Raw genomic sequence first — 23,608 nt, 5'->3', positions numbered from 1 at the left:
TGGTGGGAGACATGAGTGGGGGCCTGGTGGAGGCAGCCCATGGTGGCAGGGGGGTGGGGGTGGTGGGAGACATGAGTGGGGGCCTGGTGGAGGGTGCCCCTGGTGGCTGGGGGGTGGGGGTGGTGGTAGACATGAGTGGGGGCCTGGTGGAGGCTGCCCCTGCACTGCTGGGGGGTGGGGGTGGTGGGAGACATGAGTGGGGGCCTGGTGGAGGGTGCCCCTGCACTGCTGGGGGGTGGGGGTGGTGGGAGCCATGGGTGGGGGCCTGGTGGAGGCTGCCCATGGTGGCAGGGGGGTGGGGGTGGTGGGAGACATGAGTGGGGGCCAGGTGGAGGCTGCCCCTGCACTGCTGGGGGGTGGGGGTGGTGGGAGACATGAGTGGGGGCCTTGTGGAGGGTGAGCCTGCACTGCTGGGGGGTGGGGGTGGTGGGAGACATGGGTGGGGGCCTGGTGGAGGCTGCCCCTGCACTGCTGGGGGGTGGGGGTGGTGGGAGACATGAGTGGGGGCCTGGTGGAGGCTGCCCATGGTGGCAGGGGGGTGGGGGTGGTGGGAGACATGAGTGGGGGCCTGGTGGAGGCTGCCCATGGTGGCAGGGGGGTGGGGGTGGTGGGAGACATGAGTGGGGGCCTGGTGGAGGGTGCCCCTGGTGGCTGGGGGGTGGGGGTGGTGATAGACATGAGTGGGGGCCTGGTGGAGGCTGCCCCTGCACTGCTGGGGGGTGGGGGTGTTGGGAGACATGAGTGGGGGCCTGGTGGAGGGTGCCCCTGCACTGCTGGGGGGTGGGGGTGGTGGGAGACATGGGTGGGGGCCTGGTGGAGGCTGCCCATGGTGGCAGGGGGGTGGGGGTGGTGGTAGACATGAGTGGGGGCCTGGTGGAGGCTGCCCCTGCACTGCTGGGGGGTGGGGGTGGTGGGAGACATGAGTGGGGGCCTGGTGGAGGCTGCCCCTGCACTGCTGGGGGGTGGGGGTGGTGGGAGACATGAGTGGGGGCCTGGTGGAGGGTGCCCCTGCACTGCTGGGGGGTGGGGGTGGTGGGAGACATGGGTGGGGGCCTGGTGGAGGCTGCCCCTGCACTGCTGGGGGGTGGGGGTGGTGGGAGACATGGGTGGGGGCCTGGTGGAGGCTGCCCATGGTGGCAGGGGGGTGGGGGTGGTGGGAGACATGAGTGGGGGCCTGGTGGAGGCTGCCCATGGTGGCAGGGGGTGGGGGTGGTGGGAGACATGAGTGGGGGCCTGGTGGAGGGTGCCCCTGGTGGCTGGGGGGTGGGGGTGGTGGTAGACATGAGTGGGGGCCTGGTGGAGGCTGCCCCTGCACTGCTGGGGGGTGGGGGTGGTGGGAGACATGAGTGGGGGCCTGGTGGAGGGTGCCCCTGCACTGCTGGGGGGTGGGGGTGGTGGAGACATGGGTGGGGGCCTGGTGGAGGCTGCCCATGGTGGCAGGGGGGTGGGGGTGGTGGGAGACATGAGTGGGGGCCTGGTGGAGGGTGCCCCTGCACTGCTGGGGGGTGGGGGTGGTGGGAGACATGGGTGGGGGCCTGGTGGAGGCTGCCCATGGTGGCAGGGGGGTGGGGGTGGTGGGAGACATGAGTGGGGGCCTGGTGGAGGCTGCCCCTGCACTGCTGGGGGGTGGGGGTGGTGGGAAACATGAGTGGGGGCCAGGTGGAGGCTGCCCCTGCACTGCTGGGGGGTGGGGGTGGTGGGAGACATGAGTGGGGGCCTGGTGGAGGGTGCCCCTGCACTGCTGGGGGGTGGGGGTGGTGGGAGACATGGGTGGGGGCCTGGTGGAGGCTGCCCATGGTGGCAGGGGGGTGGGGTGGTGGGAGACATGAGTGGGGGCCTGGTGGAGGCTGCCCCTGCACTGCTGGGGGGTGGGGGTGGTGGGAGACGTGAGTGGGCGCCTGGTGGATGGTGCCCCTGCACTGCTGGGGGGTGGGGGTGGTGGGAGACATGGGTGGGGGCCTGGTGGAGGCTGCCCCTGCACTGCTGGGGGGTGGGGGTGGTGGGAGACATGGGTGGGGCCCTGGTGGAGGCTGCCCATGGTGGCAGGAGGGTGGGGGTGGTGGGAGACATGAGTGGGGGCCTGGTGGAGGCTGCCCATGGTGGCAGGGGGGTGGGGGTGGTGGGAGACATGAGTGGGGGCCTGGTGGAGGCTGCCCCTGCACTGCTGGCGGGTGGGGGTGGTGGGAGACATGAGTGGGGGCCTGGTGGAGGGTGCCCCTGCACTGCTGGGGGGTGGGGGTGGTGGGAGACATGAGAGGGGGCCTGGTGGAGGCTGCCCCTGCACTGCTGGGGGGTGGGGGTGGTGGGAGACATGGGTGGGGGCCTGGTGGAGGCTGCCCCTGCACTGCTGGGGGGTGGGGGTGGTGGGAGACATGGGTGGGGGCCTGGTGGAGGCTGCCCATGGTGGCAGGGGGGTGGGGGTGGTGGGAGACATGAGTGGGGGCCTGGTGGAGGCTGCCCATGGTGGCAGGGGGTGGGGGTGGTGGGAGACATGAGTGGGGGCCTGGTGGAGGATGCCCCTGGTGGCTGGGGGGTGGGGGTGGTGGTAGACATGAGTGGGGGCCTGGTGGAGGCTGCCCCTGCACTGCTGGGGGGTGGGGGTGGTGGGAGACATGAGTGGGGGCCTGGTGGAGGGTCCCCCTGCACTGCTGGGGGGTGGGGGTGGTGGGAGACATGGGTGGGGGCCTGGTGGAGGCTGCCCATGGTGGCAGGGGGGTGGGGGTGGTGGGAGACATGTGTGGGGGCCTGGTGGAGGTTGCCCCTGCACTGCTGGGGGGTGGGGGTGGTGGGAGACATGGGTGGGGGCCTGGTGGAGGCTGCCCATGGTGGCAGGGGGTGGGGGTGGTGGGAGACATGAGTGGGGGCCTGGTGGAGGCTGCCCCTGCACTGCTGGGGGGTGGGGGTGGTGGGAGACATGATTGGGGGCCTGGTGGAGGGTGCCCCTGCACTGCTGGGGGGTGGGGGTGGTGGGAGACATGGGTGGGGGCCTGGTGGAGGCTGCCCCTGCACTGCTGGGGGGTGGTGGGAGACATGGGTGGGGCCCTGGTGGAGGCTGCCCATGGTGGCAGGAGGGTGGGGGTGGTGGGAGACATGAGTGGGGGCCTGGTGGAGGCTGCCCATGGTGGCAGGGGGGTGGGGGTGGTGGGAGACATGAGTGGGGGCCTGGTGGAGGGTGCCCCTGGTGGCTGGGGGGTGGGGGTGGTGGTAGACATGAGTGGGGGCCTGGTGGAGGCTGCCCCTGCACTGCTGGGGGGTGGGGGTGGTGGGAGACATGGGTGGGGGCCTGGTGGAGGGTGCCCCTGCACTGCTGGGGGGTGGGGGTGGTGGGAGCCATGGGTGGGGGCCTGGTGGAGGCTGTCCATGGTGGCAGGGGGGTGCGGGTGGTGGGAGACATGAGTGGGGGCCTGGTGGAGGGTGCCCCTGCACTGCTGGGGGGTGGGGGTGGTGGGAGACATGGGTGGGGGCCTGGTGGAGGCTGCCCATGGTGGCAGGGGGGTGGGGGTGGTGGGAGACATGAGTGGGGACCTGGTGGAGGCTGCCCCTGCACTGCTAGGGGGTGGGGGTGGTGGGAGACATGAGTGGGGGCCTGGTGGAGGGTGCCCCTGCACTGCTGGGCAGTGGGGGTGGTGGGAGACATGGGTGGGGCCTGGTGGAGGCTGCCCCTGCACTGCTGGGGGGTGGGGGTGGTGGGAGACATAGGTGGGGGCCTGGTGGAGGCTGCCCATGGTGGCAGGGGGGTGGGGGCGGTGGGAGACATGAGTGGGGGCCTGGTGGAGGCTGCCCATGGTGGCAGGGGGGTGGGGGTGGTGGGAGACATGAGTGGGGGCCTGATGGAGGGTGCCCCTGGTGGCTGGGGGGTGGGGGTGGTGGTAGACATGAGTGGGGGCCTGGTGGAGGCTGCCCCTGCACTGCTGGGGGGTGGGGGTGGTGGGAGACATGGGCGGGGGCCTGGTGGAGGGTGCCCCTGCACTGCTGGGGGGTGGGGGTGGTGGGAGACATGAGTGGGGGCCTGGTGGAGGGTGCCCCTGCACTGCTGGGGGGTGGGGGTGGTGGGAGACATGAGTGGGGGCCTGCTGGCAGGTGCCCCACAGTGCTGGGGGGTGGGGGTGGTGGGAGACATGCATTGTTGATCAGTAGTGCAAGGTGACATGTGGGTTGGCTGGGGGGCATGCCCATGGTGGATGGGCTGCCTGCGGGACATGAGCAGGGGTGCAAGGTAGTCCCCCGTGGTGTGGGCTGCCTGCAGGGGCCGTCGAGGTTGTGGAGCGTACACCTGGGAGGACCCACATGGCCAATTCACGTGTAGTACTCACCAGAATCCCTGAAATACACATTCCCTGCTGAAATCGCGTGTGCAACTTCCCGCGCACCCCTGAAATACACGTACCCTGCTCGCACTGGGACAATCGCGTGTGGAACTTCCCGTGCACTCCTGAAATACACGTACCCTGCTCGCACTGGGACAATCGCGTGTGGAACTTCCCGCGCACCCCTGAAATACACGTACCCTGCTCGCACTGGGACAATCGTGTGTGGAACTTCCCGCGCACCCCTGAAATACACGTACCCTGATGAAATCGCGTGTGGAACTTCCTGCGCACCCATGGAATACACGTACCCTGCTCGCACTGGCCCATTCGCGTGTGGAACTTCCCGCGCACCCCTGAAATACACGTACCCTGATGGAATCGCGTGTGGAACTTCCCGCGCACCCATGGAATACACGTACCCTGCTCGCACTGGCCCATTCGCGTGTGGAACTTCCCGCGCACCCCTGAAATGCACGTACCCTGCTGAAATCGCGTGTGGAACTTCCCGCGCACCCCTGAAATACACGTACCCTGCTGAAATCGCGTGTGGAACTTCCCGCGCACCCCTGAAATACACGTACCCTGCTGTAATCACGTGTGGAACTTCCCGCGCACCCCTGAAATACACATACCCTGCTTGCACGGGGCCAGTCGCGTGTGGAACTTCCCGTGAACCCCTGCAATACACGTTCCCCGCTTGGCGTTTGCTGTTTGCCAGCCCGGTGTACTGGTCCAGGGTTAGCGCAGCCCTTTGCGATGATTTAGCGATTTTGATGGCTTTTCCTTGCGCGAGGGCATTCTTGGGGGCGTTACTGGCGCTGCTGCAGGGTCGCTGCGATTCTCTGCGCCACGGCTGGTTTGGAAGCCTGAAATCCATGAATACGCTGTGCGCGGAAATCGGTTTTAGCGCACGTGCCTGGCGCAGTCAATCGCACGCGGACACTCTGCGCCAGCCGCTTGCGACACTTTTCGGCGAAATTCTATGAATTACCCTCCTAGTATATTTTCAATTTTTAGTTTTTCACTGTTACTGAACAGAACCATGTGGCCTAGATATGTCAGTAAAGGAAAAAAGGGGGAGCCAGACATGTGATGTTATCAGTGATGTCATCAATGACATTTGTGATGTCATCTTTGATGTCCTCAGTGTTAATGTTAGCAGTACACGGTGGCGTGAGTTATGGTTGCTTAGCTTACCAAAACTGGCGAATTTCAGGGGGTTTTCAGTTTTACTTTGAACCATAACGTCCCTTTAACAATGTTTTTTTTTACTGAATTTGATAGGTTTTTAGTAGCGCAACTTAACCATAACGTCCCTTTAAAAAAGTTGCTTTACTGAATATATATATATATATATATATATACATATATATATATATATTCAGCGGAAAATCTTTGTTAAGGGGACGTTATGGTTAAGTAGCACTAGTAAAAACCTATGAAATTCACTGAAAACATGTTGTTGAAGGGATGTTATGTTCAGCTGGACTCATAAAAACCTATGAAATTCAAGGAAAAAACTTTGTTAAGGGGCGTTATGGTTAAGTTGCACTAATAAAAACCTATGAAATTCAATGAAAAAACTTTATTTAGGGGATGTTATGGTCAAGTTGCACTAATAAAAACCTATGAAATTCAATGAACAACTTTGTTAAGGTGACGTTATGGTTAAGTTGCAGTAATAAAAAACTAAGAAATTCATTGAAAAACCTTTTTTAAAGGGACGTTATGGTTAGGTTGCGCTACTAAAAACCTATCAAATTCAGTGAAAAAACGTTCTTAAAGGAATGTTATGGTTGCAAGTAAAACCGAAAAACCCCTGAAATTCGCCAGTTATGGTAAGCTAAGCAACCATATCTCATGCCAGCTCACTGCAGCCCTGGCTCTGGGGGCACCCCGACCGGGGCTGCACCCTCAGCCATGGTCACATGGCCAGAACATTCAAGGAGGCTGGCGTTGCCCAGCAGGTTCACCAATCTCATGCAGGGCCCCGTCCATGGGCCTCCTGCACGCGGCGGAGCACCAGCAGCTCATTCTACCATGTGACCCTACCTAGATCCTTGGGCTGTACCATGTGCCCCAGGAGGGGTGACATGCAACACCCACCTGCTGCCAGTGTGAATGCTGTTTCACCGGAGATCTGTGTGGTCTGGAGGCTGCAATGCATCTAATGACGTCACGTTATGCTGTGGAGTATTGGGGTAGCATAGAATGCTGAAGTAGAGCATTCTCTTTGGTGCCGTGATGACTGTTGGACGCTTTCACGGTGTATGAGGATAAAAAGAAAAAGAGAAATCATTAGAAAAAAGGGCATAGCTACGTGCCGAACGTAATGATGTTTATTGGTGTCTCGATCATCAAAAGAGATCCCTAAGTTTAGAATGAGCTGTATATTAAGGGAAATTCAGCTCTCGTCGCGGTTTTGGTGTTCAGGGAGGAAGTAAATGCCTTCCCTATAGTGTCATTTCAAAGGTGAGAGTTGCGTTAAGAAGGAGCTGTTATGATGTACAGCCATCCTCCTGTGAAGGGTCCGTATGCCAATGTCAAGCTCGGAAAAAGGAAAGGAATATTTTCTCTTTCTCTCTTGCACTGAAGAGGTGGAGCACTGTTTTTTTTATGCTGGAATGGAAAGACAATGGGCCTCATTCCGAGTCGGGCGGTAAGGGTTAACGGTCACCGGTAACGAGACCTGTGCCGTTAAACCCTTACCACCCTATTCCGAGTTCCCTTTGCGGGTTGGAACTTAACACCTGCTTTTTGCAGGCGTTAAAAAACCACGCCGCAAAGGGACCTTGGAGCTAATTACGGCACCGTAATTTACGGTGCCATAATTAGCACCTTCCCCTTTCCCATTGAGCCCTATGGGGCAAAAATGGGAATGGGGAAGGGCCCATGGTGAATGGGGAATTACCGACCCCGCCAACCTTGGAATGGGGCGGTAATTCCGCCATTCACCATGGCGGAGTCGGAATGATAACGGCGTCAACCAAGACGCTAATAGCGCCTTGGTTAACGCCAGGGTCGGAATGAGGCCCAATGTGCAGGAGGGTATAAGTACGTCACGTTTTCAGGAATGAGGTAATGTTTTATATTTTAACATTCTGCCAAGTGGAAAAGCAACGTTAACACTGTGGGCCTCATTACGAATCAGGCGTTAAGGGGTTAACGTTGCCGTAAACGGCGCCGACCCTTAACGCCTGATTCCGAGGTCCCTTTGCGCCATGGTGAGTTTAACGCCTGCTTTTTGCAGGCATTAAAATCCATGGCGCTAAGGGACCATGGTGCTAATTACGCCACGGTGGCGTAATTAGCGCCTTCCCCACTCCCATTATGCCCTATCGGGCAAAAATGGGAATGGGGAAGGGTAAAATGGGAAATGGGGATTTACCGCCCCACTCACCTTGGAATGGGGCGGTAAATCCGCCATCCACCATGGTGTAAACGTAGTTTACACCATGATGGTAAGGGTACGACCCAGGCGGTAACTTACCGCCTGGGTCGTAATGAGGCCATGTGTATATATTATCCAGATGAACGGTTACAAGATTCTGTTTTATTTTGAGATGCTGTTAACAGTTAAAAAGAAAGGAAATAACTTGTATACTGTTTGTTTAATGCTCAATTCATGAAATGTTTTTGGAGTAGTCATTGACTAATGAAGAAACTGAGTAATTCATGGACATTTTTAAATTCAACTCAGTGGCCCTCATTACAAGTCAGGCGGTGGTCCATGGTGCTATTAGCACCATGGTCCATGCCAGATTCCGCCATGGTGGATGGCGGAATTACCGCCCCATTCCAAGGTGAGTGGGGCGGTAATTCCCCATTCGCCATTTGCCCTTCCCCATTCCCATTTTTGCCCCATAGGGCATAATGGGGATGGGGAAGGCGCTAATTACGGCACCGTAAATTACGGTGCCGTAATTAGCACCAAGGTCGCTTAGCGCCTTGGATTTTAACGCCTGCAAAAAGCAGGCGTTAAAGTGTGAATCAGGCGTTAAGGGTTAACGGCGCCGACGGCGCCGTTAAACCCTTAACGCCTGACTTGTAATGAGGGCCAGTTTAATGTGAAGGCAACGTGTTTAATGAGCATTGTGCCTTTTGTTATAAGGCAACTTTGGTTGTAGGAATGTTTGTTGATGTGACCTGTGTTGATTGCACTGTGCGCCTGGGTGGGAAGGTGCTATACATTTGGCAATGTGAATGGATGTGAGATGCAGCGTGAGGCATAGGGCTGTCTATGACATTATATTTAAATAAAATGTAGGATGTGTGCATTATAGTGTAAACTGTTTATTAGTAAATGCTAATGGTAATTGCTGATTATTTTAATGTCTTGAGGATTTTCAGGGATTAAGGTGCACGCATGCAGGCACCATGGACTTATAGGTTAATTTGGAATGTAGATAATAGGTGTATGTTACTATTAGTTAATGCAAATATGTGGATATTTTAACAGTTTTGAGGACATTTCAGGATTTAGGGTGGACGCACCATGGACTTCTAGGGTATATGAGATATTAGAGAAGTGTTAATGATAAAGTGATGATATTTAATGCAGGTTTATAGGAAATGTCCATGCAGTGGAATTGTAATTGTTGAAATGTATAACATGAGGTATTAATGTGGGTGAAACGAAATGTATTTTGGAAAATGGGCAATTTGATGGGCATGAATTACATTGGGCCTCATTACGACCCTGGCGGAAATCGCGGTGCTAAATGCACCGCGGAGCACGGCGGAAAGCTGCCGATAGCGCCATGGAGGTTGGCGGATTTTCCGCCCCATGCCGACCTTGGCGGGGCGGTAAATCCCCATTCCCCATTTTACCCTTCCCCATTCCCATTTTTGCCCCATAGGGTATAATGGGAGTGGGGAAGGCGTTAATTGCGCCACCGTAAAATACGGTGGCGTAATTAACAACAAGGTCCCGTAGCGCCATGGATTTCTCCGCCCGGAAAAACCAGGCGGAAAACGTTCCATGGCGCTACGGGAACGCGTAGTAGGGCGGACGGGTCCGCCGCGAATAACGCTGGCGTAAACCCACTCCGCCAGGGTCGTAATGAGGCCCATTGTATGTTCATTATTAGTATGAAGTGCGAGATGTCTTGGGAGAGATTACATGCAAGTATGGTAATGGGGAATTGATGTCAGATTAAGTGGAGCCCAGTTTGATTAGTGTGATATAAGAATTTGGTATTTGTTGAAGTGTATGATGTGTATATTGTATAAGTGAGTGAGAAGCCCAAGTGAGTAAGTATAATGTATGGGCAGGTGTTGTGGCCGGCATAGTGGTAATTGGTTTATGCGCATGTTGATTTAGAGATATGAATTCATTCATGGAGTAACAACTGGCTCACAATGGGGTCTTTGATCTATTCCCTGTTGTGATGTTTCTTTTGCGTGCTGTGTCTGTGCAGCTACGTCGTTTATTTGTGATATTAGTTATGTGTGTGCCTTTTCTATCTTTTTTCTACTTTCAATGTTTTCTTTGGGGTAGTGAGTAAGTGAATGCGAGAAAGGGTGCAGATGTGATGACATGCAGTTGACAGGTTTCTTGTGGTGTGTTTGAGTGGTGGTCTGGTGTGAAGACAGGTGATTTGTGTTAGATTGTATCTGGATGTTAGAAGTGTTTTTGGTTGTCTGCGTATGAGTACGTGTTTGTGCTGTCGGTGTGGCAGGCCTGACGGTCCGTGTGGCAGGCGGAATGGAAGGAGTGTTAGTCATGCCGTGATGGTTTTGGTCTGTGGTTGGTTTGTGGTGGATGTTGATATGATTGTTGGAGAGAGCCTGGTCTTTGAATTCTGTTGTGTGTGCCTTGGTGAAAGAGAGGGGATGTGTAGTATCTGGTCTCTGTTAGTAGCTGCCCTGCATCAAGTGCACTGATGCAGGCAGCGGAATGTAGTGAGGTAGCATGGAACCCAGTGGGGCTCCAAGGTTCTAGGACTGGCAGTTGAATATTCAGGATGGGAGATAACATGAAGAGGATGCATATTAAATAGCTCCTACCTCCCTCTTCCTAGCTAACCCTGAAACATAATAAAGCCTACTTTCCTTTTATACTAACTTCCCTCCAGCATCACCTCTTGTCACCAGAACCCAGGATACTTTAGATACTTACCAGTTTGCCCCTGTTCGTCTTAGACACTCAGACCAGACTGCAATCCAGCGAGGAAACAGATGGCAAAGAATTACCATTCAGCACCCCATGTCGCCAGCGTACTGCATCTTGCCCTCCCGTGGACCTCGTAGAAGCATGGCCAATTGGAAAATCGTCCTCAGCGCCTGTGCAGTAGTGAGAGAGACTGTGCTGGGATCCCTAGTAACAATGACAAGGAAACACCACTATCAACAAAGTTCCTAGACTAAAAGAGACTAGTTTGGGTCTCAGGACCCCTCATGGACAATGGACTTAAATTAGAGGCACAGATAATAAGGCCCATGGTAATGAACATGGACAGTCACTTTCCCAGGTTGCCATTTCTCTGTGCCGAACCCAGGCAGAGAAAGAGATTCCCCTACACATACACACCCTGGGAGGGAAATACAGGGCACCATTGGGTAGGGAAAAGTGGCAAATCTGCACAGGGGGAGGGATACTGAAACAGGGGACTAGTAAAAGGAAGAGTGGGTTGTTTTGAAGAGGTCAGAGGAGGAGAAGGAGGGAGACCAAGAAACCATCAGGAAGAAGGTGAAAGTGGAGGCTTGTGTAGGAGATTCATGGATCAGGTAAGGCATTGGTGTAGTGAGTGCAAGAATATTGCAGTGTGTGTGTGCATGATTGTGGAGCAAGTGGGTAGATAAAGCAGTGTAAGGAGTGACTGTGGAACAAATGTTACTGGATATAAGTAGTGTGTGTAAGTAGTAGTAGAAGGAAAAGAGAGCAATAGTGGTAGGAGGAAAGTAGTAGTGGAAGGAGAAGAATAGTAGTGGGTGGAGGAGATTAGTAGTGGAGAGGAGAGTAGTAGTAGAGATTGGGAGCCGTGGAGCGGGAGGAGGGACAACATTAACGGGTGAAAGAGAGGAGTAGAAGGAGAATGATATTTGTGTTGTGAATGTAAGGATACTGCAGTGTGAATTTGCATGATAGTGGGCCAAATCGTTAGGTAATTTAGTGTATGGGGTGTGTGAATATAATGAGACTCAGTGAAAGGAGGGTGTTTGAGTAGTAGTGGGAGGAGGAGAGTGGTAGTAGGTGCAGGGAGGAGGATAGTAGGTGGTAGTGGGGAAGGAGCTTAGTAGTGGGAAGATGAGAGTAGTAATAGAGATGTGGACTAGGGCAGTGGAGTTGGAGGAGTGGTAACATGAAAGGGTGGAGGTGAGGAGTGGGAGGAGTGAAACATCTGAGGGACAGTAGTTTAGTGTAAGGAGTAAGGAGTAAGATGGAGGGAATGGTAGTAAGACTAGAAGATAGGGGTTAATGGGCTGACCAAACTAGCCTGAATCGAACAGTGAAAGACACTACCCCAGTTCCTTTTAAACCAATAACCTTTGAATAGAGATAGGGAATTTAGAAAGTTCCACATGGAGTCTAGACAGCTGACATTTTAGGGAACCACCATTAACAGAAGACAGTTTTAGACAGTAACAGTCAACATTGTATAGCACTAACTACTGATTAAGGATGTGTGCATTAGAAAAGAGGGTCGTGGAAAGACAAGAGAGAAAGGGACAGCCCTAGGCCCCACAAAGGTCCTAAAACAAATCCTTGACCTGTCTTTGAGGTTCAGAGTGATTTTTCCTGCCATCTGTGACAGTCATGGCTGTTACTATTACGGATCTGCATTGTGTGCATGTGTACGTGTGAAGGATCAGCCAGACTCCCTCATCCATGCTTACATCCATGAAACACTTGTATACTAGAGGGATCTAAATAAAATATCAATATCAATATCAATACCAAATCACGCATGCAGTGATTCCTTGATCCGTCTCTGCTGTGAGCACAGGTAGATCAGAATTTGGCTTCAAGAGACCACATCTGCCGATGTGCAAGCATCTGTGCTCTTTAAAATTAAGTTAGCTCTCTCACCATACTAAGCCTATTTATATGTCAGGTACATTTACAGAATGAGGTGATGAAAATGACAAGAAGTTTCATATTGGATTTTGACAATTTCCAGCTGCAGCATATTGTTGATCAATTATGTTAATTGGAACAGGCTACCTCAGCTCGCAGAGTCAAAATGCTGCATGCTGATTCATTGCTGTTACATAAATATCTATGGAAGGTTAATACAAGCAAAAATAACCATGCCTCTTACTCTTGCAGTGCCCAGATGAAAAGTCACAGTTTTCTGCCAGAATAATAACTGTTATGTGACAGAAATCCGTTCTTCTAATTAGGGTCGAAATTTGAGAAATGTAAACATTGACACTTAAGTCTCGATTTCTTGAACAAGGCACTATAAGTCACAGCTTACTGGCACTCTTCCTTTGTTTGCCGCCCATGCTCTGCTTTGAAAGGTACTTGACCTCAAACATTTTGTCTCGGGAAGATATCTCAGGGGAAACGTGCTCGCCTTGGAAGCAAGACAACACAGAGCATCACAGGTTCAATCTTTGGATCCGCACTTAGAAACCTCTGGTTATTAAGTGTGTTATAAATAACGTATCATATCATTCAAGGCAAGTTAAGAGGAACACTGCAATCTTCTTCTATGCCTCTTTACCCTTCACACTTACCCCATATTCCATAACTACCATCCTCTTCGATCGTATCTCTTGAATGTATATTTGTATCTAATTATTTTCTGTCTCACAATTATCACACAATCCAGGGGACAGGCACTAGTGCAAACATTTTAGCAAATGTTTTGCTAATACAAAATGGAGCAACTCGATTTTGTCTCAATCCATATAATGTAAACACGTTTGCACTAGGGCAAAAATGCATCAGACTCTTTTTGTACTATGTGTACACATTGCATCAAACATGTTGTTAACTACATTTTGTTTCCTCTTATGGAGCAAACGTAGTAAATAAAACAACCTTCTTCAATTTAATCCTAATGAAATTATTTTTTGTAGTCAAACATGTTTGCTCCATTTCGTATTTTCTAAACAGCAAAATTGGTGCTACATTCATTTGCTCTGCCTTTTTGCACATGTGCAAACCTTTGATAATCTGGCCCCAGGTTAAATGTGATTGGGTGGTATTAATGTAACATTTGTAAAGGTGTTTCAAGTTTTGTTTCATAGCTGGGGTTTAAATATATAGTGTCACACATAATCAGATTATAACAAAGTTAAGTTTGATATTTTGTTTATATTATGAATATTTTTTTTAAATCTTCACTTGGGTCACATTTGCATTCAGTTATTCTTTTGTCTGTATCTCTCCTCTTAGGAGTTCCTTGAGCTGGAATCATCATACAATGGAATTATGATATTCGGTGTGGATATTTAGAAACTTCACCGTTAAGGTATTTTTTTATTACAATTCACATGTACATATATATGTCACATTTTCCTTGTTTTGCACCAAATGTTGTGGCTGTCATAATGTCCTATCCTGGTCAAGCAAATGCGCATTTTGTATGTTCAGAAAGTGTATTAAAACAGTGTGGATAATCGTTTGAAATTGATATTTTATGTACTCTGATTTCATCTCGGCTATTCTATTTCCATTTGCCTGTTCCTGGATTTTCCATTACGCGCACTTTAATTGTGTGTGGTTACAATTAACGAGACAACGGTGCTTCCGTCATTTAGCAGTCGAGACTGATTTGTATGTCATGAGTGTCTCAACATGGTCACCACTGAGCCTGAAAAACATTGTTTTGATGTGCACACTTCAGAAAATGCTATTTCCCTTGAAAACAATAGAAGATCCTTATATATTTTCAAGCCAGCATATTATTTCTTCACTCTCGTAGATATTTCAATGGTTACAACTGGGAGAAGGAGCAATGGACTTTTTTTTTTGGAAAGGCCTATGAAATTTCTAAATTGTGTTATTTCCTCAAATGAGTTTATTTAACGCGGACCCAAGTCCCCGCAGTATCAGCGCTCATGCCGCTGGCCTCCTTCTTGGCATTTAGACTTGTAAGCAGTCCCTGTGCAAATGAGGCGAAGAATCAAAGATGTGTTTCCAGAGTAGACCCAGACTTCATCTCGAGGGCCTGAAAGCCTGATCCTTCTCTGAAGTGTTGCTGGGACTCAAGCTGCGCGCAGGTTGGGCTGACTTTACCTGCTCACGGTGAAGTATGGCTTAGATTATCCTGTCCACCTGCAGTGGAGGGATCCCAGCAGTGTATGAACAGGTTTGTTTTTTCGAACCTAGTTTCTAGTTAGTGGGGGACTTGTGCAAAGCCCCTTAACCATACAGAAGGAACTGGGATAGGCAAAATCCCAGAAGAGGTCTACAATGGCATATGAAGTCGTCTTACAGAACTTTATCCTGGTTTCACAGGAGTTTGTGTGCCCTATCGTTTCTTTAAATATATACAATCTCCCTGGAGTGACTAGAAAACTGTTTATAGTCATAAAATCGAATGCAAAAATGTTGAAAGTAAAAAAATCGAAAAAATATTGTCGAAAAAAAAAATCGAATTTCTTTTTGAATATGTTTTTTATTCGAAATGGGGGGGTTCCCTCCCAACCACCCCTTTTTTTTATTACCTTTTCTTTTTACATGCGGAACCCCAAAAAAATATATAAATAAAAAATAAAGAATTCGATTTTTTTTTTTGACATTAAGATTTCAAATTTATTGTAATTCGACATTTTTTTCTCCATATTATGACTGACCACCCGAGAAAACCCCTGATGGACTGGGTGTGTTGCGGAATAGTGAGTGCTGTGCTTGTATATAGTATAACATGCAATTGGCTCCTCAAGAGACATTAGGCCTCATTACGACCCGGCGGTAGATGTTCCAGTAAAATCGGCATGGCTACCACCCGAGTTGTGTTTTTTTCCAGCACCTGGCTTTGGGGAATTACCAGGGCATTACAGCCCCAGCGGTCCCAGAAGCCAGGCTCCGAAAAAAGTAACTCCCCATTCCCATTTGACTCCCACAGGACTCAATGGGCATGGGGAGGACGAAAGCACCGGCACCGTGAGAAACAGTGCCGGTGCTTCCGTCAAAGTCTGCAAGCGGGTGCCGTTCTGCCTGCCAGGTGAGACCTGGCGGGCGGAAAGTCATCCGGCTCACAGACTTGTACTCTGCCAGTCCAGTAACAATCGTGACGATGAGCCTACCGGCACCATTGTTACCAGAACGGCAGGGTCGTAATGAGGCCCATTTTGTTATGATAATTGATTGTTGCTTCAAAACACAGCAGAAAGGAGTCTCACAGAGTGGCAAGCTATTGTGTTTAAAGTTCTGTGCTAGACCCCAACATTTTAAATACCAGAAATAATTTGTAAAAAGTGATACACTTATCAAACATACTCACTCTGTAATTCCACAAGATGAATAAAAGGAGATGTGGAGGGGAGCTCTGAAGCTCAGAAGCCTTGGAACATTGTAGAAATGATAAGTGAAAGAGGGAGTGGAGCATGGGGAAGCGCAATTCAAACAGGAAAACATACAGAAACAAGTGCAAAAATAGGAAATGGATAACAAGTGCAGAAGATGCATCAAAATGGAGTTTACCACAACATAAGGTAAAGCGCTGCCTTACATCAATGAAAGTCTCTTGTATCCTTGGACTTTGCCAACATTCGTGCCAATGGTCAAAACAGCGTTCAAGTTGGAAGGTCTTCAATCATTTGCTGAACTGGAAGTGGTTGTCCAATGCATGTAAAGAGATGGGAAGCTTGTTCAGCAGTTTTATCCCAAATCACTATTTTTAATGTTCAAACCAGGGTAGTGGTAAAAGAATTACACACACTTTTTTGGGTGAATGTAACCACGTTCTCCCCCCTCCAGTCGACACAAAGGATGGTGCACTTGGATGTATAAGCAATCCCCTATTCGACAGAAACCCAAGTCAAATATAGGAGTCATGAAATGATATGGTCTCTGGGTTTTAGGGCATGGACCAGCCCAGCAGCTTTCCTTTGGATGACTTGTAATTGGAAAACGATGCATTTAGTGAAACCAAAGAACACTGTTTATTTGTATTCGGTTTTAGGTAGCACAAACCTAGCCATAGTAGCAACCAAGTGCTGTACAAATAATTTATGATTAACATAAGATGGTGGAGAGGGAGGTTTCAGTTTTTAGTAGCTTGTGTATCCCATACAACCGAGGTGGTATACTACTCGGAGTAAAAGGTCCTAAGTGACCCCACGGTATTCTCTGAAGAGCAGGGTGATGAGTTTCTTCCTGATATAGAGAAGCTTTGTAGCAGTCCTAACTAGGACTGGGATGGTGTTGCAGTAGGCTGGGGCATAGGAAGGAAATGCCAGTTTCCTGAAATGATCTGGCTTCTAGAAGGGTTTATCCAACCTGAGCTAGGCTGGTGTTCAGGCAGTAATTGGTGTATATTTGATGCAGGCACTTTTGAAGAGTAATCTGGCTGGCAGGTGTAGCCAGTGTAATTCTCATAAAATAGGAGAGTTGTGGTCAACTTTCTTATTCCCTTTTATAAGGTGTACACCAGTGTGTTGAACGACCCTAAGAGGGTAGCAGGTGTGTGGCTGGTATGCCAGTGAGGCAGGCAATCACTCCAACGAGTTGGGCTTGAACCATGGCTCTGATATGCTTAGGTGGGAAGAAGGGTTTTATCTTCCAGTTGAGTGTTAGTTGATACCAAGTGATATGGATGTTTTCTTGATATGGTACCAGAAGGTAGCAACCCCAACACCACCAGAGTCCTTCCTTCCATCTGCCTGAGGTTGCCTGCAGAAGTTGGGGACCCCGGAAAAGCATCTAGGATTGATCTAGTGGTTTCCCCGGGGACCTCTGACAAAGGTACGTCTCGGTTACTTTGGGTATATAAGCATTGTCTTTTGGGCATCCATTCGCCAGGGTGTCCAGAGCAAAGGGAAGACAGAGCTAAGAGTTGCTACTATATCCTTCTCTTTTTCATTTTGTGTTCCCTGTTAGCTCCTGTTCACCAAAGGTTGCCACAAAAATCCCTTTCATACAGCACACAAAAAACATTAAAACTCCAACACTCCACTAAAACAACTATTTGCATACACCTGCACCTGTGAGTACCCATACCTTCCTAATTACTGTAGTGTCTCTCCACAGGGTACTTCTCACCTGTAAAATACATTCATTCCTACTCCTTCTGCTGCTCCTCCTATTCATTTCTCTCTATGTTTTCTCCAATCACACTACAACCTCTTCCTTTACTATATGTGGCGAATCCCCGGATGTCATCACTTCTCCCCTATGGGGAGCCCCTTCCTGTGAGTCCAGGGAGGTGAGGCCGTTACCCGATAGTCACCCTGAGGGTGGTACGTAGTGGTTGGATCTCATGGGGAGGGAGCCCCCTGTGGGATTAGTGATGACCTGGGGAGATCATGGTATCCCCATAGCCCACCTAACACTAACACACCTTCCTACCCCGGTTCCACCACTACTTTGCCTAGTGTTTGTATATGTTTTTGACATACCCCCAATGAAGGAAGCACTGGGAAGAGGATGAGTGTGGACTCCTCAAGGGACAGTTATCCCTTATGTACTGAGATGAGAGAGAGAGAGACCCATTGACTCACTGGAATGCGTAAGAAGTGCGGAGCATAGAGAGCACTCATGAGAACAAGAATGAACAGTGTTTCCCACAACCTGATTGGGCAGAATCCATTTAAAACTAAAGCAGGAAACCAGGAAGCAGAGGGGGGCCCTCTTTTGAGGAACCACGAGCGTGGAGATTGCTTTGCTTGGGAGAACCAAAGCAGCTACAGGAAGTATTACCAGGCAGGTGGAGAAGCTCTTACCTGCTGTGATGTGGAAGGACTATGTGGTGATGCAGAGCAGTGAGAGAAGAGAAGCCTGAAAGAGCGGGCAGTGCACGTCGAGACTGGGCCGAGATGGTAGAGACCCTAAAGGTACCAGGGCTACCAGGGTGGTTGAAAGGGGTACCAGAGGGAACTGGCAGACACTGGAGCCATGATTCTGAGCCATAAGGGAAGCCCATGGGGGAACAGCAAAGATCCATAGTGAAAAGGAACTGCAGCACCAAAAGGGGAGAATCTCACAGGACTGGGACCCCCATCCTTTTATGAAGATCAACTGAAATCCTATGCCTAGCCACAGTACCTAGCAGGATAGAGAACCGGGACTACTGCACCAAATCAAGAGGAATAAACAGTTCTGGAACCCACACCCATTAGATTGGGAACTCATGTGCATTGTGAACTTTTGAAGAACAAAGCAAGCCAGCGGAAGAGAGGCATTGCCCCTGCTAATATTGAACTCTGAATTGTGAAAGTCTGAGAAGAGCTTGGCGAAAGGGAGTCATTCCACCCAGCCTTTGTGAACTGTGAAGACAAGAGACACCAGGAGAAGGAAACAATGCCCCCTGGTGTCTGCCCTGAAGATTGTGTATCGTGAATACAATCAGAGCAAGTCTTGCTAAAGGGAGTCATTCCCTGGGCACAGTGAGGACATTGAGAACCAAAAAGCTGGAGAAGGGAAGAATTCTATAGTAACCCAATAACGAAGCTGAAATATGGTCAATAAGGAATTATGTTTTTGTTGGAACATTGTCATTTGCTTTGGAACTGAACTCTTACAGCACCACAAGCGGGCACTTTGTTTGTTTCCCCGGAAAGGAACTGAGACCTGGAGAAGGGAGTCATTCTCAAAGACAAAATTCCCCCTATAATTGAAACTGTGGCTCATTGCCCAGAAGAAGGGAGTCATGCTTCTGAACCAAGAAGATCCACTACACTTTTGCTCATTTGTTACAAGTGTCAGGGATAGATGTAGGCATTTTGACACAACATGAGGGATAGATGTAGGCATTTTGACACAACAGTGGACTCTTTTTATTTACTTGGACATTCTGGCCAATTCTTTATTTCCTTATTAGGGACAGGTAAACCCCTCTTACATTTAGGGAGAGATAGGTATTTTCTTTATTTTTGCCTGAATAAAAGTCTTTGCCAATCACCATGCCCTTATTGTGTCAGACTCATACTTCTGCAACCTTATATGTCCCTTTTTTTAATAAAACTCACAACTCGAAACTCCCACAAATCCATCTCCCTTCTACATCCTTCCAACAAACAAAGCCAACAAGCTAACCATACCTCCTCTAATACCTATCCACCTTGCCTCTCTTCCTCTGGACTCAACTTCTTCCTTACCTCATCAACTGAACATTGCACTCTGGAATGCTCAGTCTGAATGCAACAGCACTTCCTTTAAGACTGACTACTTTCACTCCAATTCTCCTCTACTAGACCTTCTTGCTATCACTGAAACCTGGATTTGTCCTTCTGGCACTGCCACTCTGGCAGCCCTTCATGACTCCAAACTATCCTTCATTCACCCCCCTCGACTAACTGGCAGAGGTGGAGGTGCTGGACACCTACATGCTTCCCGTTTCAATGCTTCACAAATATCCAATGCCATGTCCTCTCCTACCACTTTTAAATTCACCATCTCTTTTTGGTTGTGGATGTAGCTACAGGTCTTAGGTTTAACTGAGAGTTGAAATTAAGTCTCCAGCTATACAATTGAAGAAGTTATGTACATTTTAATGAGAGGCTTTTTTGAAGAAATAGAAAAAATAGAACAGCGAAAACCAGAAATTCGGTTTTCAAATGACAGATTGGTTTTATTTAAACTATACTATAGTACTATACTAATGACTAGGAAAAAGAGAATGCCACCTTGGAACTCCACAGTTACGCACAGCCGATTGTAACCCTTCGCATGGTGGATACTACGTTTTCTATGTTTTCTTATGGGAATTACTTATTTAATCCAAATCACTAATGGCTTATGGTCTTGTAAACAAATGAAAGAAACTCAGCACTAACACTAGGGATTACAAACAGGGTTGCAAGAATGGTTCCGACAATCTTAGAAGTTCTTAAGTTAAAAGTGGGATGCGTTATAGATAGGGATAGGACAAGACAAATATACTATGGGTTACTAGGATTCCTATTGATACTTACAGTCCACTGTGAATTAAGATTGGACCATCAGGTTCTGGTCCTCACGGATCGGGTCTACAGGCAGCATAGCACCTCTGGTGGAATTGGATCAGCTGGGTGGTTCTGGTCAATTGGACTGCACCTCAGGCTGGATTGGATTGGCCCTTCTGGTCACTTGACACTGTAGATTAGTGGTATGGTGAGTTTCAGCCGGCAAGCATGAATGGTAGCAAGCCAAACTGGATCAGAATTATTTCCCTGAAGTTCTTTTGGGATGGTTTCAGGTTTTGGGCCTAGCTGAAAAGAGTTCAGAAATTGCTGAGGCCTTGGCTTGGTAAATAAATCTGGAAAGGAACAAGATGAAGAATTCTGGAACAGAGCGTCACACGGAAATCAGGATGTAGTCAGGAATCAGTGTGTGTCTGTGTGTGGTGAAGTTCCTATATTTATCATGCCAAGTGACATCAATAAGTTTATGGTAGGGACAGAATTACAACCGACACCCCCAAGGCTGTGATAGGTCAAAGACATTTGCGTTTTTCTGGTTGGGAGTCAGAAAGAGCGGTCATATTTTATGATGTGATTTGGGAACTCCAACATTGATTTGAACCACAATTTAACTTTCCCCCAAATGCACATTTCTATAATTATGCCCTAAAAAAATCGGACACATACATTACATATTTTGTGAGTTATGCTGACATCCAACTCCCATCTCAGCGAGAGATAGCTTTGCCGTTCTGTGGAATTTTGTCAATTTTCATCCTAATGGTTTGGCCTAACAATTCTAATTCAGTACATATCTGTGCAATTACCCTTAGTACATGGGTATACAATATTATATCTGCAGCATCAATAGTCTTGCCACAATTATTCTTTTAGTGTAACTTTGGTTCCTTATGTAGTACAGGGTTCACTCACGTCTTCACAGAAAGAGCATACAATTAGATTTACAACTACCAATTTTTAGGTTTGTCCTCCTTCCTGTTGCAAAGGAAATGTTAATCACAAATAGGCATTTTAAACAGCAAAGGTATTTTAGCAGTTTTTTTTCCTTCTTTCAACTGGCAACAGCTGTCAAATTCCTTTGATCATGGTGGGGGTCCAGAGTGAAGTTTCTTGCCCCTTCCCTGAAGGGATCAGTGGTCAGCCTGCCATTGTCCTTGGCTGGGCCCCAGATGATTGTCTAATGAGTTCTTTGTTCTAAATATGAGAGAACCTCCAGCAGCAATTAAAGGCATGGTCTAGTAAAAAATGTTATTGCCCCTACGGGTCGGCCATGTTTTTTTAAGCCTAAGTGGCTCGATTTTAGAAAACTTTCCTATGGACCTTACCCGAGTTTTCGTCCATTAAACACACGCGAAAACAAGCACCAGGGCGCCGCCATTTTCTGATAATTCTATCACTTGCCGCATCGCCCTGGCTGAGCTGCTTTTGCGGCACTAAATCAATTCCCCCGCCCCTGAGCCTGACATTATCCAAACATTCATATTCCCCGCCTCTCTCCGTGACGTTACTGTGCTGCGTAGGCAAACGCGCCCAGTCGTCTTCTACGCAACACCACACAGAACCCGGAAACCAACACAGACCATCTCACAACACAGCGCGCCACAATTCGGAATATGAAACTGCACTTTAAAATCAAACAGCAACACGGTACATTTGGTAAAGTACATTTATTTTACATTAAATGTTTAGAGAATATTCAGCAATTGCCATATGAACTCCGAAAGCCATTTATTTTCTTTTATCTGTATCCGCCATGGTACACAGGGTGTTGCTTTTTGTTTAAAGAAACACTTTGGAAGCACGGTGAACTGCAAGACTGTTCCATCAACTTGGCACTAGTCCATCGTAAAGGTTGATATGTTGCTTCTAGACACTAGTACAGCGTAAGGGCATGTGGGCCCTTGGCGATCGTCCCATAAAATTTTCAGTGATCCAGTTGTTCACACGAAGCTGCAAGTGTCTACTGTAAAAGCCATCTGCTGGTGTCTCAAACCGATGGCAGTAGCAGAAGGGGAGCAAATACCTGTTATGAAAACAAAAAAATTATAATTAGTCTCGCCAGCCGATCTTCATTAATATTACTTATTTTATTTATTACAGCCGATCAGAAACTATTTGCTTGCAAGGATAGTTCAATGGAGTATGTTCGGCTCTAAAATCAATGCGAAAAGTAACGAAATAAATCGAGGCCAACACACAATGATAAACGACAGTTTGTCTACATGCGTGAGGAATGATATGATATATGATATGGCATTTGTAACGTGCCTATACTCAAGTGTTTCTAGGCGCGACGAGGCAGGTGGGGAACAAGGGCAGACAGACAACGATCCTACTAGGCCAGGTGTCTTTCTGATCGTGCATGGGGATAGGGGGAGGGGGTGTAAAAGTGCTGTACATTGTTAGTTGAATACAAATTAAATAATAGGGCCAGCTGGTGGCAAGTGCAAGGTAAATGCCGGGAGAAGGGGCTGAAGGATACAGAGACAGTCCCGTAGTGTAGGTAGGCAGTGCAGGGAAAAGTGGCTGGGCCAAGGACCGAGATCGGTGAGACCAGTGGACCTGCATGCCCATGTGCCCACTACGAACATGTTTTTCTTGCTTTTCCTAGCTCTTCATTCATTCATTTATTCATGCATCCATTCATTAAATCTTCATTCCTGTATAAAAGCGTTTAAAGATTTACTTACATTATATTTGAAATTTCCATTGTGTCTCTTCGTAATGCAGTCTGTAAAATGGACCGTGCTCTTGACAACGATTTTTCGTATACTGAACTAAAATAAAACTCGGTCTAGTTTCTGAATTTTCTGCCTTATCGTCTCTTACGTTATTGCGCACCCCCTTCAAATGTAATTCTTTCGGCATGGTCCCTGTCTCATGGTCAAAAAACAATAGACCCTTATACTTCCAGTGTGACTTGTGGGCCTCATCTGGGCACGAGCTGAAAATCAAAGCCGCTGTCCTTCGCATTCTTTATTTGCAACATCACGTAGTATAGGCATCTGTGAGAACTTGAAGTTTAGAATCCGTCTATGTAGTGCGCCTCAATGTGCAAATGCGAACTGGCTTCTCTCCCAAATGCCAAGGCCCGCTTGGCTGGCGCGTTCTAAGTGCCCTAATTTTGTCCCCGTTGTCTGCGAACTTTGCAGCCCAAATTGAGACATTTAATTTTTGGCGGAAGGTCAGGGAAAGTATAAAGTACCACAGGAGTTGAGTTAAAAGTGAGATTTATTGTTTGTTTGTTTGTTTTATTATTTGCAATACGCAAGCCTCCC

At 49.0% G+C, this 23,608-nt stretch overlaps 1 long non-coding RNA gene across 1 annotated transcript in view; it reads right to left on the bottom strand.

Annotated features, from left to right (window-relative positions):
• The window catches only part of LOC138467139 (uncharacterized), a 214,164-nt gene that overhangs the window by 37,506 nt on the left and 153,050 nt on the right, over positions 1 to 23,608 (bottom strand). Inside the window, exon 2 of the long non-coding RNA XR_011268068.1 lies at positions 10,432 to 10,629. This is a non-coding gene — a long non-coding RNA (uncharacterized lncRNA). The remainder of the gene's footprint in view (positions 1 to 10,431; positions 10,630 to 23,608) is intronic.

Source organism: Ambystoma mexicanum, chromosome 4q (assembly GCF_040938575.1).
Source record: "Ambystoma mexicanum isolate Mex_15411 chromosome 4q, UKY_AmexF1_1, whole genome shotgun sequence".
NCBI classification, from domain to species: domain Eukaryota; kingdom Metazoa; phylum Chordata; class Amphibia; order Caudata; family Ambystomatidae; genus Ambystoma; species Ambystoma mexicanum.
The sequence above is the reverse complement of the archived record's forward strand: the minus strand, read 5'-3'. Positions and strand labels throughout refer to the sequence as shown.